The sequence below is a fragment of the Triturus cristatus genome, chromosome 8, assembly GCF_964204655.1.
Source record: "Triturus cristatus chromosome 8, aTriCri1.1, whole genome shotgun sequence".
Taxonomy (NCBI): Eukaryota; Metazoa; Chordata; class Amphibia; order Caudata; family Salamandridae; genus Triturus; species Triturus cristatus.
The window spans coordinates 56,404,020-56,420,608 of NC_140591.1; the positions used below are offsets into that span (position 1 = coordinate 56,404,020).

General features: G+C 37.5%; 6 non-coding genes across 6 annotated transcripts; all 6 read left to right on the forward strand.

The window, feature by feature from the left end:
- The first annotated feature begins 2,643 nt into the window (after nt 1-2,643).
- Nucleotides 2,644-2,716, forward strand: TRNAF-GAA (transfer RNA phenylalanine (anticodon GAA)). Its single transcript has one exon. It is a non-coding gene; the product is annotated as a tRNA-Phe (tRNA).
- Nucleotides 2,717-4,391: 1,675 nt separating this feature from the next.
- Nucleotides 4,392-4,464, forward strand: TRNAF-GAA (transfer RNA phenylalanine (anticodon GAA)). The gene has a single exon. It is a non-coding gene; the product is annotated as a tRNA-Phe (tRNA).
- Nucleotides 4,465-5,561: 1,097 nt separating this feature from the next.
- On the forward strand, nt 5,562-5,634 carry TRNAF-GAA (transfer RNA phenylalanine (anticodon GAA)). The gene has a single exon. It is a non-coding gene; the product is annotated as a tRNA-Phe (tRNA).
- Nucleotides 5,635-8,478: 2,844 nt separating this feature from the next.
- TRNAF-GAA (transfer RNA phenylalanine (anticodon GAA)) lies at nt 8,479-8,551 on the forward strand. Its single transcript has one exon. It is a non-coding gene; the product is annotated as a tRNA-Phe (tRNA).
- A 2,845-nt stretch (nt 8,552-11,396) lies between these two features.
- Nucleotides 11,397-11,469, forward strand: TRNAF-GAA (transfer RNA phenylalanine (anticodon GAA)). The gene has a single exon. It is a non-coding gene; the product is annotated as a tRNA-Phe (tRNA).
- Nucleotides 11,470-14,300: 2,831 nt separating this feature from the next.
- On the forward strand, nt 14,301-14,373 carry TRNAF-GAA (transfer RNA phenylalanine (anticodon GAA)). The gene has a single exon. It is a non-coding gene; the product is annotated as a tRNA-Phe (tRNA).
- Nucleotides 14,374-16,589: the final 2,216 nt, after the last annotated feature.

The window sequence follows — 16,589 nt, forward strand, 5'->3', positions numbered from 1 at the left end:
TTTAATTGAAAGTAAAGCTTTGCCTGCATCAGCCTCCAGTTCCCCTTATACAAAACTGTTAGTAGTCAGATGACCTAGCTTGCCGACCCTCGCCAGATAGGTCTGTGTTTCTGAGTATAAGTCCATTCATAGTTTACAAACATCATCTAACTAACTTGGCTCCTAAAAAGGAAATTCACCCATCAGACCAATTTAGCTACTGAATAATACTGGACAATTTAACACATAACTGCACATGCAGATAGAGTGACCAGGTTCTGCGTTTATCTTTAACAATTATAAAAAATACAACAGAAAGCCAAAATTGCCAGCTGGATGAAATAGCTCAGTTGGGAGAGCAGTAGACTGAAGATCTAAAGGTCCCTGGTTCAATCCCGGGTTTAGGCACATTTTGAACTTCTGCTTTGCATGCCACAAATGCTATTTGCAGTCAACTCATATTGACGTTGTTTATAATGATCAAAACCTTTTATCAAGCTGATCGATAAGACAACCATTTCAACATATTTTTTACATTCTGTCTTTCTGTCAAACTTGCTTCCACCTCTCTTGTATTCAACTTTACCTGCTTTATTTGCCAATTCTTCCTTTAATTGAAAGTAAAGCTTTGCTTGCATCAGCCTCGAGTTTCCCTTATACAAAACTGTTAGTAGTCAGATGACCTAGTTTGCCTACCCTCGCCATATAGGTCTGTGTGTCTGAGTATAAGTCCATTCATAGTTTACAAACATCTTCTAACTAACTTGGCTCCTAAAAAGGAAATTCACCCATCAGACCAATTTAGCTGCTGAATAATATTGGACAATTTAACACATAACTGCACATGCAGATAGAATGACCAGGGTCTGTATTTATCTTTAACAATTATCAAAAATACAACAGAAAGCCAAAATGGCCAGCTGGATGAAATAGTTCAGTTGGGAGAGTGTTAGATTGAAAATCTAAAAGTCCCTTGTTCAATGCTGGGTTTCGGAAAAGTCTGAGAGGTTTCTTGCTTCTCACAAAATATTTCTTGGTATCAGCTCAAGTTTTTCTTTCTTTATTTATCAAAATATTTGATCAACTGATCGACAACATGATCAATTCAACATAGAATTGTCTTTCTGTCCTCCTTCTAAATTTGCTTCCACCTCTCTTGCATTCAGCTTCGACTACAAATGTTTCCTATTTCATGCTTTTTTGTAAAGTAAACTCTTGTCTGCATCAGCTTCCACTTCTCCTTGAACACAGATTTCAGTATTCAGATGACATAGCTTACCTACTCAGGCCAAATACCTCTGTGTAACATGGTGCTAGTCCATTCAGAGTAAAAAAAAAAGCTACCTAACCTGGATCCGAAAAATGCTATTTACCTATTGCACCCGTTAACTGATGAATGATACAGGACATCTTAAAACATAGCTCTAGCATGAGGTTGAGCATCTATTTTCTTGGGAAGTTTAAAAGAAAGGATGAAGACCCAAACTACCAGCAGGCCGAAATAGCTCAGTTGGGAGAGCGTTAGACTGAAGATCTAAAGGTCCCTGGTTCAATCCTGGGTTTCGGCACAATTTCAACTTCTGCTTTTCATGTCACAAAAGCTGTTTGGAGTTAAATAAACGCTCTTCTTTATCAAAACCTTTCATCAATCTGATCAACAACACAATCAATTCAACATATTATTTACTTTCTGTCTTCCTTTCAAACTTGCTTCCACCTCTCTTGTATTCAACTATGCCTCATTTATTTGCAACTTCTTGCTTTATTTTAAAGTAAAGCTTTGCCTGCATCAGCCTCCAATTCCCCTTATACAAAACTGTCAGTAGTCAGATGACATAGCTTGTACACCCTGGCCATATAGGTCTGTGTTTCAGAGTATAAGTCAATTCAGAGTTTAGAAAAAAAAATTCTACTTACCTTGTCCCCTAAAAAGGATATTCACTCATCAGACCAAGTTACCTGCTGAATGATCCTGGACACTTTAACACATAACTATAAACGAAAATAGAATGACCAGGTTCTGTATGTATCATCTACAATTATTAATAATACATCAGGAGGCCACAGGGACTTGTTGGCTGAAATATCTCAGTTGGGAGATCGTTAGACTGAAGAGCTTAAGGTACCTGATTCAATCCTGACTTTCAGCACAGTGCGAGGGGATCCTACATTCTTGCAAAATATTTCTTGAAATCAGCTCTAGTTTTTTTTTCTTTATTTCTCAAAATATTTTATCAACTGATCAACATCATGATAACTTCAACAAAAAGTTGTCTTTCTGTCCTCCTTCTAAACTTGCTTCCACCTCTCTTGCCATCAGCTTTGATGACGAATTTATCCCATTTTATACTTTTTTCAAAGTAAACTCTTGTCTGCATCAGCTTTCACTTCTTCTTGAACAAAGTTGTCAGTATTGAGATGACATAGCTTACCTACTCAGGCGACATACGTCTGTGTAATACAGTGCTGGTCCACTCAGAGTTTTAAAAGAAAAACGACCTAACATTTATCCCAAAAACGCTACTCACCCATTTCACCAGTTAGCTGCTGAACAATGCAGGACACATTAAAACACAGCTCTAACCTCAGATTGAAAATCCAGGTTCTGCATCTCTGTCCTGGGATTGTTCAAAAAAAGAGGCTGAATACTATAGCTGCTGGCAGGCCGAAATAGCTCAGTTGGGAGAGCGTTAGACTGAAGATCTAAAGGTCCCTGGTTCGATCCCGGGTTTCGGCACATTTTGAACTTCTGCTTTGCATGCCACAAAGACTATTTTGAGTCAACTCATATTGACTTTGTTTATAATGATCAAAACCTTTTATCAAGATAATCGACAATACAATTAATTCAACATATTATTTACTTTCTGTCTTTCTTTCAAACTTGCTTCCACCTCCCTTGTATTCAACTTTGCCTCCTTTATTTCCCAATTCTTCCTTTAATTGAAAGTAAAGCTTTGCCTGCATCAGCCTCCAGTTCCCCTTATACAAAACTGTTAGTAGTCAGATGACCTAGCTTGCCGACCCTCGCCAGATAGGTCTGTGTTTCTGAGTATAAGTCCATTCATAGTTTACAAACATCATCTAACTAACTTGGCTCCTAAAAAGGAAATTCACCCATCAGACCAATTTAGCTACTGAATAATACTGGACAATTCAACACATAACTGCACATGCAGATAGAGTGACCAGGTTCTGCATTTATCTTTAACAATTATAAAAAATACAACAGAAAGCCAAAATTGCCAGCTGGATGAAATAGCTCAGTTGGGAGAGCAGTAGACTGAAGATCTAAAGGTCCCTGGTTCAATCCCGGGTTTAGGCACATTTTGAACTTCTGCTTTGCATGCCACAAATGCTATTTGGAGTCAACTCATATTGACGTTGTTTATAATGATCAAAACCTTTTATCAAGCTGATCGATAAGACAACCATTTCAACATATTTTTTACATTCTGTCTTTCTGTCAAACTTGCTTCCACCTCTCTTGTATTCAACTTTACCTGCTTTATTTGCCAATTCTTCCTTTAATTGAAAGTAAAGCTTTGCCTGCATCAGCCTCGAGTTCCCCTTATACAAAACTGTTAGTAGTCAGATGACCTAGTTTGCCTACCCTCGCCATATAGGTCTGTGTGTCTGAGTATAAGTCTATTCATAGTTTACAAACATCTTCTAACTAACTTGGCTCCTAAAAAGGAAATTCACCCATTAGACCAATTTAGCTGCTGAATAATATTGGACAATTTAACACATAACTGCACATGCAGATAGAATGACCAGGGTCTGCATTTATCTTTAACAATTATCAAAAATACAACAGAAAGCCAAAATGGCCAGCTGGATGAAATAGCTCAGTTGGGAGAGTGTTAGATTGAAAATCTAAAAGTCCCTTGTTCCATGCTGGGTTTCGGAAAAGTCTGAGAGGTTTCTTGCTTCTCACAAAATATTTCTTGGTATCAGCTCAAGTTTTTCTTTCTTTATTTATCAAAATATTTGATCAACTGATCGACAACATGATCAATTCAACATAGAATTGTCTTTCTGTCCTCCTTCTAAATTTGCTTCCACCTCTCTTGCATTCAGCTTCGACTACAAATGTTTCCTATTTCATTCTTTTTTGTAAAGTAAACTCTTGTCTGCATCAGCTTCCACTTCTCCTTGAACACAGATTTCAGTATTCAGATGACATAGCTTACCTACTCAGGCCAAATACCTCTGTGTAATATGGTGCTAGTCCATTCAGAGTAAAAAAAAAAGCTACCTAACCTGGATCCGAAAAATGCTATTTACCTATTGCACCCGTTAACTGATGAATGATACAGGACATCTTAAAACATAGCTCTAGCATGAGGTTGAGCATCTATTTTCTTGGGAAGTTTAAAAGAAAGGATGAAGACCCAAACTACCAGCAGGCCGAAATAGCTCAGTTGGGAGAGCGTTAGACTGAAGATCTAAAGGTCCCTGGTTCAATCCCGGGTTTCGGCACAATTTCAACTTCTGCTTTTCATGTCACAAAAGCTGTTTGGAGTTAAATCAACGCTCTTCTTTATCAAAACCTTTCATCAATCTGATCAACAACACAATCAATTCAACATATTATTTACTTTCTGTCTTCCTTTCAAACTTGCTTCCACCTCTCTTGTATTCAACTATGCCTCATTTATTTGCAACTTCTTGCTTTATTTTAAAGTAAAGCTTTGCCTGCATCAGCCTCCAATTCCCCTTATACAAAACTGTCAGTAGTCAGATGACATAGCTTGTACACCCTGGCCATATAGGTCTGTGTTTCAGAGTATAAGTCAATTCAGAGTTTAGAAAAACAAATTCTACTTACCTTGTCCCCTAAAAAGGATATTCACTCATCAGACCAAGTTACCTGCTGAATGATACTGGACACTTTAACACATAACTATAAACGAAAATAGAATGACCAGGTTCTGTATGTATCGTCTACAATTATTAATAATACATCAGGAGGCCACAAGGACTTGTTGGCTGAAATATCTCAGTTGGGAGATCGTTAGACTGAAGAGCTTAAGGTACCTGATTCAATCCTGACTTTCAGCACAGTGCGAGGGGATCCTACATTCTTGCAAAATATTTCTTGAAATCAGCTCTAGTTTTTTTTTCTTTATTTCTCAAAATATTTTATCAACTGATCAACAACATGATAACTTCAACAAAAAGTTGTCTTTCTGTCCTCCTTCTAAACTTGCTTCCACCTCTCTTGCCATCAGCTTTGATGACGAATTTATCCCATTTTATACTTTTTTCAAAGTAAACTCTTGTCTGCATCAGCTTTCACTTCTCCTTGAACAAAGTTGTCAGTATTGAGATGACATAGCTTACCTACTCAGGCGACATACGTCTGTGTAATACAGTGCTGGTCCACTTAGTGTTTTTAAAAGAAAAACGACCTAACATTTATCCCAAAAACGCTACTCACCCATTTCACCAGTTAGCTGCTGAACAATACAGGACACATTAAAACACAGCTCTAACCTCAGATTGAAAATCCAGGTTCTGCATCTCTGTTCTGGGATTGTTCAAAAAAAGAGGCTGAATACTATAGCTGCTGGCAGGCCGAAATAGCTCAGTTGGGAGAGCGTTAGACTGAAGATCTAAAGGTCCCTGGTTCGATCCCGGGTTTTGGCACATTTTGAACTTCTGCTTTGCATGCCACAAAGACTATTTTGAGTCAACTCATATTGACTTTGTTTATAATGATCAAAACCTTTTATCAAGATAATCGACAATACAATTAATTCAACATATTATTTACTTTCTGTCTTTCTTTCAAACTTGCTTCCACCTCTCTTGTATTCAACTTTGCCTCCTTTATTTCCCAATTCTTCCTTTAATTGAAAGTAAAGCTTTGCCTGCATCAGCCTCCAGTTCCCCTTATACAAAACTGTTAGTAGTCAGATGACCTAGCTTGCCGACCCTCGCCATATAGGTCTGTGTTTCTGAGTATAAGTCCATTCATAGTTTACAAACATCATCTAACTAACTTGGTTTCTAAAAAGGAAATTCACCCATCAGACCAATTTAGCTACTGAATAATACTGGACAATTTAACACATAACTGCACATGCAGATAGAGTGACCAGGTTCTGCATTTATCTTTAACAATTATAAAAAATACAACAGAAAGCCAAAATTGCCAGCTGGATGAAATAGCTCAGTTGGGAGAGCAGTAGACTGAAGATCTAAAGGTCCCTGGTTCAATCCCGGGTTTAGGCACATTTTGAACTTCTGCTTTGCATGCCACAAATGCTATTTGGAGTCAACTCATATTGACGTTGTTTATAATGATCAAAACCTTTTATCAAGCTGATCGATAAGACAACCATTTCAACATATTTTTTACATTCTGTCTTTCTGTCAAACTTGCTTCCACCTCTCTTGTATTCAACTTTACCTGCTTTATTTGCCAATTCTTCCTTTAATTGAAAGTAAAGCTTTGCTTGCATCACCCTCGAGTTCCCCTTATACAAAACTGTTAGTAGTCAGATGACCTAGTTTGCCTACCCTCGCCATATAGGTCTGTGTGTCTGAGTATAAGTCCATTCATAGTTTACAAACATCTTCTAACTAACTTGGCTCCTAAAAAGGAAATTCACCCATCAGACCAATTTAGCTGCTGAATAATATTGGACAATTTAACACATAACTGCACATGCAGATAGAATGACCAGGATCTGGATTTATCTTTAACAATTATCAAAAATACAACAGAAAGCCAAAATGGCCAGCTGGATGAAATAGCTCAGTTGGGAGAGTGTTAGATTGAAAATCTAAAAGTCCCTTGTTCAATGCTGGGTTTCGGAAAAGTCTGAGAGGTTTCTTGCTTCTCACAAAATATTTCTTGGTATCAGCTCAAGTTTTTCTTTCTTTATTTATCAAAATATTTGATCAACTGATCGACAACATGATCAATTCAACATAGAATTGTCTTTCTGTCCTCCTTCTAAATTTGCTTCCACCTCTCTTGCATTCAGCTTCGACTACAAATGTTTCCTATTTCATGCTTTTTTGTAAAGTAAACTCTTGTCTGCATCAGCTTCCACTTCTCCTTGAACACAGATTTCAGTATTCAGATGACATAGCTTACCTACTCAGGCCAAATACCTCTGTGTAATATGGTGCTAGTCCATTCAGAGTAAAAAAAAAAGCTACCTAACCTGGATCCGAAAAATGCTATTTACCTATTGCACCCGTTAACTGATGAATGATACAGGACATCTTAAAACATAGCTCTAGCATGAGGTTGACCATCTATTTTCTTGGGAAGTTTAAAAGAAAGGATGAAGACCCAAACTACCAGCAGGCTGAAATAGCTCAGTTGGGAGAGCGTTAGACTGAAGATCTAAAGGTCCCTGGTTCAATCCCGGGTTTCGGCACAATTTCAACTTCTGCTTTTCATGTCTCAAAAGCTGTTTGGAGTTAAATCAACGCTCTTCTTTATCAAAACCTTTCATCAATCTGATCAACAACACAATCAATTCAACATATTATTTACTTTCTGTCTTCCTTTCAAACTTGCTTCCACCTCTCTTGTATTCAACTATGCCTCATTTATTTGCAACTTCTTGCTTTATTTTAAAGTAAAGCTTTGCCTGCATCAGCCTCCAATTCCCCTTATACAAAACTGTCAGTAGTCAGATGACATAGCTTGTACACCCTGGCCATATAGGTCTGTGTTTCAGAGTATAAGTCAATTCAGAGTTTAGAAAAAAAAAATCTACTTACCTTGTCCCCTAAAAAGGATATTCACTCATCAGACCAAGTTACCTGCTGAATGATCCTGGACACTTTAACACATAACTATAAACGAAAATAGAATGACCAGGTTCTGTATGTATCGTCTACAATTATTAATAATACATCAGGAGGCCACAGGGACTTGTTGGCTGAAATATCTCAGTTGGGAGATCGTTAGACTGAAGAGCTTAAGGTACCTGATTCAATCCTGACTTTCAGCACAGTGCGAGGGGATCCTACATTCTTGCAAAATATTTCTTGAAATCAGCTCTAGTTTTTTTTTCTTTATTTCTCAAAATATTTTATCAACTGATCAACAACATGATAACTTCAACAAAAAGTTGTCTTTCTGTCCTCCTTCTAAACTTGCTTCCACCTCTCTTGCCATCAGCTTTGATGACGAATTTATCCCATTTTATACTTTTTTCAAAGTAAACTCTTGTCTGCATCAGCTTTCACTTCTCCTTGAACAAAGTTGTCAGTATTGAGATGACATAGCTTACCTACTCAGGTGACATACGTCTGTGTAATACAGTGTTGGTCCACTCAGAGTTTTAAAAGAAAAACGACCTAACATTTATCCCAAAAACGCTACTCACCCATTTCACCAGTTAGCTGCTGAACAATGCAGGACACATTAAAACACAGCTCTAACCTCAGATTGAAAATCCAGGTTCTGCATCTCTGTTCTGGGATTGTTCAAAAAAAGAGGTTGAATACTATAGCTGCTGGCAGGCCGAAATAGCTCAGTTGGGAGAGCGTTAGACTGAAGATCTAAAGGTCCCTGGTTCGATCCCGGGTTTCGGCACATTTTGAACTTCTGCTTTGCATGCCACAAAGACTATTTTGAGTCAACTCATATTGACTTTGTTTATAATGATCAAAACCTTTTATCAAGATAATCGACAATACAATTAATTCAACATATTATTTATTTTCTGTCTTTCTTTCAAACTTGCTTCCACCTCTCTTGTATTCAACTTTGCCTCCTTTATTTCCCAATTCTTCCTTTAATTGAAAGTAAAGCTTTGCCTGCATCAGCCTCCAGTTCCCCTTATACAAAACTGTTAGTAGTCAGATGACCTAGCTTGCCGACCCTCGCCATATAGGTCTGTGTTTCTGAGAATAAGTCCATTCATAGTTTACAAACATCATCTAACTAACTTGGCTCCTAAAAAGGAAATTCACCCATCAGACCAATTTAGCTACTGAATAATACTGGACAATTTAACACATAACTGCACATGCAGATAGAGTGACCAGGTTCTGCATTTATCTTTAACAATTATAAAAAATACAACAGAAAGCCAAAAATGCCAGCTGGATGAAATAGCTCAGTTGGGAGAGCAGTAGACTGAAGATCTAAAGGTCCCTGGTTCAATCCCGGGTGTAGGCACATTTTGAACTTCTGCTTTGCATGCCACAAATGCTATTTGGAGTCAACTCATATTGACGTTGTTTATAATGATCAAAACCTTTTATCAAGCTGATCGATAAGACAACCATTTCAACTTATTTTTTACATTCTGTCTTTCTGTCAAACTTGCTTCCACCTCTTTTGTATTCAACTTTACCTGCTTTATTTGCCAATTCTTCCTTTAATTGAAAGTAAAGCTTTGCCTGCATCAGCCTCGAGTTCCCCTTATACAAAACTGTTAGTAGTCAGATGACCTAGTTTGCCTACCCTCGCCATATAGGTCTGTGTGTCTGAGTATAAGTCCATTCATAGTTTACAAACATCTTCTAACTAACTTGGCTCCTAAAAAGGAAATTCACCCATCAGACCAATTTAGCTGCTGAATAATATTGGACAATTTAACACATAACTGCACATGCAGATAGAATGACCAGGGTCTGCATTTATCTTTAACAATTATCAAAAATACAACAGAAAGCCAAAATGGCCAGCTGGATGAAATAGCTCAGTTGGGAGAGTGTTAGATTGAAAATCTAAAAGTCCCTTGTTCAATGCTGGGTTTCGGAAAAGTCTGAGAGGTTTCTTGCTTCTCACAAAATATTTCTTGGTATCAGCTCAAGTTTTTCTTTCTTTATTTATCAAAATATTTGATCAACTGATCGACAACATGATCAATTCAACATAGAATTGTCTTTCTGTCCTCCTTCTAAATTTGCTTCCACCTCTCTTGCATTCAGCTTCGACTACAAATGTTTCCTATTTCATGCTTTTTTGTAAAGTAAACTCTTGTCTGCATCAGCTTCCACTTCTCCTTGAACACAGATTTCAGTATTCAGATGACATAGCTTACCTACTCAGGCCAAATACCTCTGTGTAATATGGTGCTAGTCCATTCAGAGTAAAAAAAAAAGCTACCTAACCTGGATCCGAAAAATGCTATTTACCTATTGCACCCGTTAACTGATGAATGATACAGGACATCTTAAAACATAGCTCTAGCATGAGGTTGAGCATCTATTTTCTTGGGAAGTTTAAAAGAAAGGATGAAGACCCAAACTACAAGCAGGCTGAAATAGCTCAGTTGGGAGAGCGTTAGACTGAAGATCTAAAGGTCCCTGGTTCAATCCTGGGTTTCGGCACAATTTCAACTTCTGCTTTTCATGTCACAAAAGCTGTTTGGAGTTAAATCAACGCTCCTCTTTATCAAAACCTTTCATCAATATGATCAACAACACAATCAATTCAACATATTATTTACTTTCTGTCTTCCTTTCAAACTTGCTTCCACCTCTCTTGTATTCAACTATGCCTCATTTATTTGCAACTTCTTGCTTTATTTTAAAGTAAAGCTTTGCCTGCATCAGCCTCCAATTCCCCTTATACAAAACTGTCAGTAGTCAGATGACATAGCTTGTACACCCTGGCCATATAGGTCTGTGTTTCAGAGTATAAGTCAATTCAGAGTTTAGAAAAAAAAAATTCTACCTACATTGTGCCCTAAAAAGGATATTCACTCATCAGACCAAGTTACCTGCTGAATGATACTGGACACTTTAACACATAACTATAAACGAAAATAGAATGACCAGGTTCTGTATGTATCGTCTACAATTATTAATGATACATCAGGAGGCCACAGGGACTTGTTGGCTGAAATATCTCAGTTGGGAGATCGTTAGACAGAAGAGCTTAAGGTACCTGATTCAATCCTGACTTTCAGCACAGTGCGAGGGGATCCTACATTCTTGCAAAATATTTCTTGAAATCAGCTCTAGTTTTTTTTTCTTTATTTCTCAAAATATTTTATCAACTGATCAACAACATGATAACTTCAACAAAAAGTTGTCTTTCTGTCCTCCTTCTAAACTTGCTTCCACCACTCTTGCCATCAGCTTTGATGACGAATTTATCCCATTTTCTACTTTTTTCAAAGTAAACTCTTTTCTGCATCAGCTTTCACTTCTCCTTGAACAAAGTTGTCAGTATTGAGATGACATAGCTTACCTACTCAGGCGACATACGTCTGTGTAATACAGTGCTGGTCCACTTAGAGTTTTAAAAGAAAAACGACCTAACATTTATCCCAAAAACGCTACTCACCCATTTCACCAGTTAGCTGCTGAAAAATGCAGGACACATTAAAACACAGCTCTAACCTCAGATTGAAAATCCAGGTTCTGCATCTCTGTTCTGGGATTGTTCAAAAAAAGAGGCTGAATACTATAGCTGTTGGCAGGCCGAAATAGCTCAGTTGGGAGAGCGTTAGACTGAAGATCTAAAGGTCCCTGGTTCGATCCCGGGTTTTGGCACATTTTGAACTTCTGCTTTGCATGCCACAAAGACTATTTTGAGTCAACTCATATTGACTTTGTTTATAATGATCAAAACCTTTTATCAAGATAATCGACAATACAATTAATTCAACATATTATTTACTTTCTGTCTTTCTTTCAAACTTGCTTCCACCTCTCTTGTATTCAACTTTGCCTCCTTTATTTCCCAATTCTTCCTTTAATTGAAAGTAAAGCTTTGCCTGCATCAGCCTCCAGTTCCCCTTATACAAAACTGTTAGTAGTCAGATGACCTAGCTTGCCGACCCTCGCCATATAGGTCTGTGTTTCTGAGTATAAGTCCATTCATAGTTTACAAACATCATCTAACTAACTTGGCTCCTAAAAAGGAAATTCACCCATCAGACCAATTTAGCTACTGAATAATACTGGACAATTTAACACATAACTGCACATGCAGATAGAGTGACCAGGTTCTGCATTTATCTTTAACAATTATAAAAAATACAACAGAAAGCCAAAAATGCCAGCTGGATGAAATAGCTCAGTTGGGAGAGCAGTAGACTGAAGATCTAAAGGTCCCTGGTTCAATCCCGGGTGTAGGCACATTTTGAACTTCTGCTTTGCATGCCACAAATGCTATTTGGAGTCAACTCATATTGACGTTGTTTATAATGATCAAAACCTTTTATCAAGCTGATCGATAAGACAACCATTTCAACATATTTTTTACATTCTGTCTTTCTGTCAAACTTGCTTCCACCTCTTTTGTATTCAACTTTACCTGCTTTATTTGCCAATTCTTCCTTTAATTGAAAGTAAAGCTTTGCCTGCATCAGCCTCGAGTTCCCCTTATACAAAACTGTTAGTAGTCAGATGACCTAGTTTGCCTACCCTCGCCATATAGGTCTGTGTGTCTGAGTATAAGTCCATTCATAGTTTACAAACATCTTCTAACTAACTTGGCTCCTAAAAAGGAAATTCACCCATCAGACCAATTTAGCTGCTGAATAATATTGGACAATTTAACACATAACTGCACATGCAGATAGAATGACCAGGGTCTGCATTTATCTTTAACAATTATCAAAAATACAACAGAAAGCCAAAGTGGCCAGCTGGATGAAATAGCTCAGTTGGGAGAGTGTTAGATTGAAAATCTAAAAGTCCCTTGTTCAATGCTGGGTTTCGGAAAAGTCTGAGAGGTTTCTTGCTTCTCACAAAATATTTCTTGGTATCAGCTCAAGTTTTTCTTTCTTTATTTATCAAAATATTTGATCAACTGATCGACAACATGATCAATTCAACATAGAATTGTCTTTCTGTCCTCCTTCTAAATTTGCTTCCACCTCTGTTGCATTCAGCTTCGACTACAAATGTTTCCTATTTCATGCTTTTTTGTAAAGTAAACTCTTGTCTGCATCAGCTTCCACTTCTCCTTGAACACAGATTTCAGTATTCAGATGACATAGCTTACCTACTCAGGCCAAATACCTCTGTGTAATATGGTGCTAGTCCATTCAGAGTAAAAAAAAAAGCTACCTAACCTGGATCCGAAAAATGCTATTTACCTATTGCACCCGTTAACTGATGAATGATACAGGACATCTTAAAACATAGCTCTAGCATGAGGTTGAGCATCTATTTTCTTGGAAAGTTTAAAAGAAAGGATGAAGACCCAAACTACCAGCAGGCTGAAATAGCTCAGTTGGGAGAGCGTTAGACTGAAGATCTAAAGGTCCCTGGTTCAATCCCGGGTTTCGGCACAATTTCAACTTCTGCTTTTCATGTCACAAAAGCTGTTTGGAGTTAAATCAACGCTCTTCTTTATCAAAACCTTTCATCAATCTGATCAACAACACAATCAATTCAACATATTATTTACTTTCTGTCTTCCTTTCAAACTTGCTTCTACCTCTCTTGTATTCAACTATGCCTCATTTATTTGCAACTTCTTGCTTTATTTTAAAGTAAAGCTTTGCCTGCATCAGCCTCCAATTCCCCTTATACAAAACTGTCAGTAGTCAGATGACATAGCTTGTACACCCTGGCCATATAGGTCTGTGTTTCAGAGTATAAGTCAATTCAGAGTTTAGAAAAAAAAATTCTACTTACCTTGTCCCCTAAAAAGGATATTCACTCATCAGACCAAGTTACCTGCTGAATGATACTGGACACTTTAACACATAACTATAAACGAAAATAGAATGACCAGGTTCTGTATGTATCGCCTACAATTATTAATAATACATCAGGAGGCCACAGGGACTTGTTGGCTGAAATATCTCAGTTGGGAGATCGTTAGACTGAAGAGCTTAAGGTACCTGATTCAATCCTGACTTTCAGCACAGTGCGAGGGGATCCTACATTCTTGCAAAATATTTCTTGAAATCAGCTCTAGTTTTTTTTTCTTTATTTCTCAAAATATTTTATCAACTGATCAACAACATGATAACTTCAACAAAAAGTTGTCTTTCTGTCCTTCTAAACTTGCTTCCACCTCTCTTGCCATCAGCTTTGATGACGAATTTATCCCATTTTATACTTTTTTCAAAGTAAACTCTTGTCTGCATCAGCTTTCACTTCTCCTTGAACAAAGTTGTCAGTATTGAGATGACATAGCTTACCTACTCAGGCGACATACGTCTGTGTAATACAGTGCTGGTCCACTCAGAGTTTTAAAAGAAAAACGACCTAACATTTATCCCAAAAACGCTACTCACCCATTTCACCAGTTAGCTGCTGAACAATGCAGGACACAGCTCTAACCTCAGATTGAAAATCCAGGTTCTGCATCTCTGTTCTGGGATTGTTCAAAAAAAGAGGCTGAATACTATAGCTTCTGGCAGGCCGAAATAGCTCAGTTGGGAGAGCGTTAGACTGAAGATCTAAAGGTCCCTGGTTCGATCCCGGGTTTCGGCACATTTTGAACTTCTGCTTTGCATGCCACAAAGACTATTTTGAGTCAACTCATATTGACTTTGTTTATAATGATCAAAACCTTTTATCAAGATAATCGACAATACAATTAATTCAACATATTATTTACTTTCTGTCTTTCTTTCAAACTTGCTTCCACCTCTCTTGTATTCAACTTTGCCTCCTTTATTTCCCAATTCTTCCTTTAATTGAAAGTAAAGCTTTGCCTGCATCAGCCTCCAGTTCCCCTTATACAAAACTATTAGTAGTCAGATGACCTAGCTTGCCGACCCTCGCCATATAGGTCTGTGTTTCTGAGTATAAGTCCATTCATAGTTTACAAACATCATCTAACTAACTTGGCTCCTAAAAAGGAAATTCACCCATCAGACCAATTTAGCTACTGAATAATACTGGACAATTTAACACATAACTGCACATGCAGATAGAGTGACCAGGTTCTGCATTTATCTTTAACAATTATAAAAAATACAACAGAATGCCAAAAATGTCAGCTGGATGAAATAGCTCAGTTGGGAGAGCAGTAGACTGAAGATCTAAAGGTCCCTGGTTCAATCCCGGGAGTAGGCACATTTTGAACTTCTGCTTTGCATGCCACAAATGCTATTTGGAGTCAACTCATATTGACGTTGTTTATAATGATCAAAACCTTTTATCAAGCTGATCGATAAGACAACCATTTCAACATATTTTTTACATTCTGTCTTTCTGTCAAACTTGCTTCCACCTCTCTTGTATTCAACTTTACCTGCTTTATTTGCCAATTCTTCCTTTAATTGAAAGTAAAGCTTTGCCTGCATCAGCCTCGAGTTCCCCTTATACAAAACTGTTAGTAGTCAGATGACCTAGTTTGCCTACCCTCGCCATATAGGTCTGTGTGTCTGAGTATGAGTCCATTCATAGTTTACAAACATCTTCTAACTAACTTGGCTCCTAAAAAGGAAATTCACCCATCAGACCAATTTAGCTGCTGAATAATATTGGACAATTTAACACATAACTGCACATGCAGATAGAATGACCAGGGTCTGCATTTATCTTTAACAATTATCAAAAATACAACAGAAAGCCAAAATGGCCAGCTGGATGAAATAGCTCAGTTGGGAGAGTGTTAGATTGAAAATCTAAAAGTCCCTTGTTCAATGCTGGGTTTCGGAAAAGTCTGAGAGGTTTCTTGCTTCTCACAAAATATTTCTTGGTATCAGCTCAAGTTTTTCTTTCTTTATTTATCAAAATATTTGATCAACTGATCGACAACATGATCAATTCAACATAGAATTGTCTTTCTGTCCTCCTTCTAAATTTGCTTCCACCTCTCTTGCATTCAGCTTCGACTACAAATGTTTCCTATTTCATGCTTTTTTGTAAAGTAAACTCTTGTCTGCATCAGCTTCCACTTCTCCTTGAACACAGATTTCAGTATTCAGATGACATAGCTTACCTACTCAGGCCAAATACCTCTGTGTAATATGGTGCTAGTCCATTCAGAGTAAAAAAAAAAGCTACCTAACCTGGATCCGAAAAATGCTATTTACCTATTGCACCCGTTAACTGATGAATGATACAGGACATCTTAAAACATAGCTCTAGCATGAGGTTGAGCATCTATTTTCTTGGGAAGTTTAAAAGAAAGGATGAAGACCCAAACTACCAGCAGGCCGAAATAGCTCATTTGGGAGAGTGTTAGACTGAAGATCTAAAGGTCCCTGGTTCAATCCCGGGTTTCGGCACAATTTCAACTTCTGCTTTTCATGTCACAAAAGCTGTTTGGAGTTAAATCAACGCTCTTCTTTATCAAAACCTTTTATGAATCTGATCAACAACACAATCAATTCAACATATTATTTACTTTCTGTCTTCCTTTCAAACTTGCTTCCACCTCTCTTGTATTCAACTATGCCTCATTTATTTGCAACTTCTTGCTTTATTTTAAAGTAAAGCTTTGCCTGCATCAGCCTCCAATTCCCCTTATACAAAACTGTCAGTAGTCAGATGACATAGCTTGTACACCCTGGCCATATAGGTCTGTGTTTCAGAGTATAAGTCAATTCAGAGTTTAGAAAAAAAAAATTCTACCTACATTGTGCCCTAAAAAGGATATTCACTCATCAGACCAAGTTACCTGCTGAATGATACTGGACACTTTAACACATAACTATAAACGAAAATAGAATGACCAGGTTCTGTATGTATCGTCT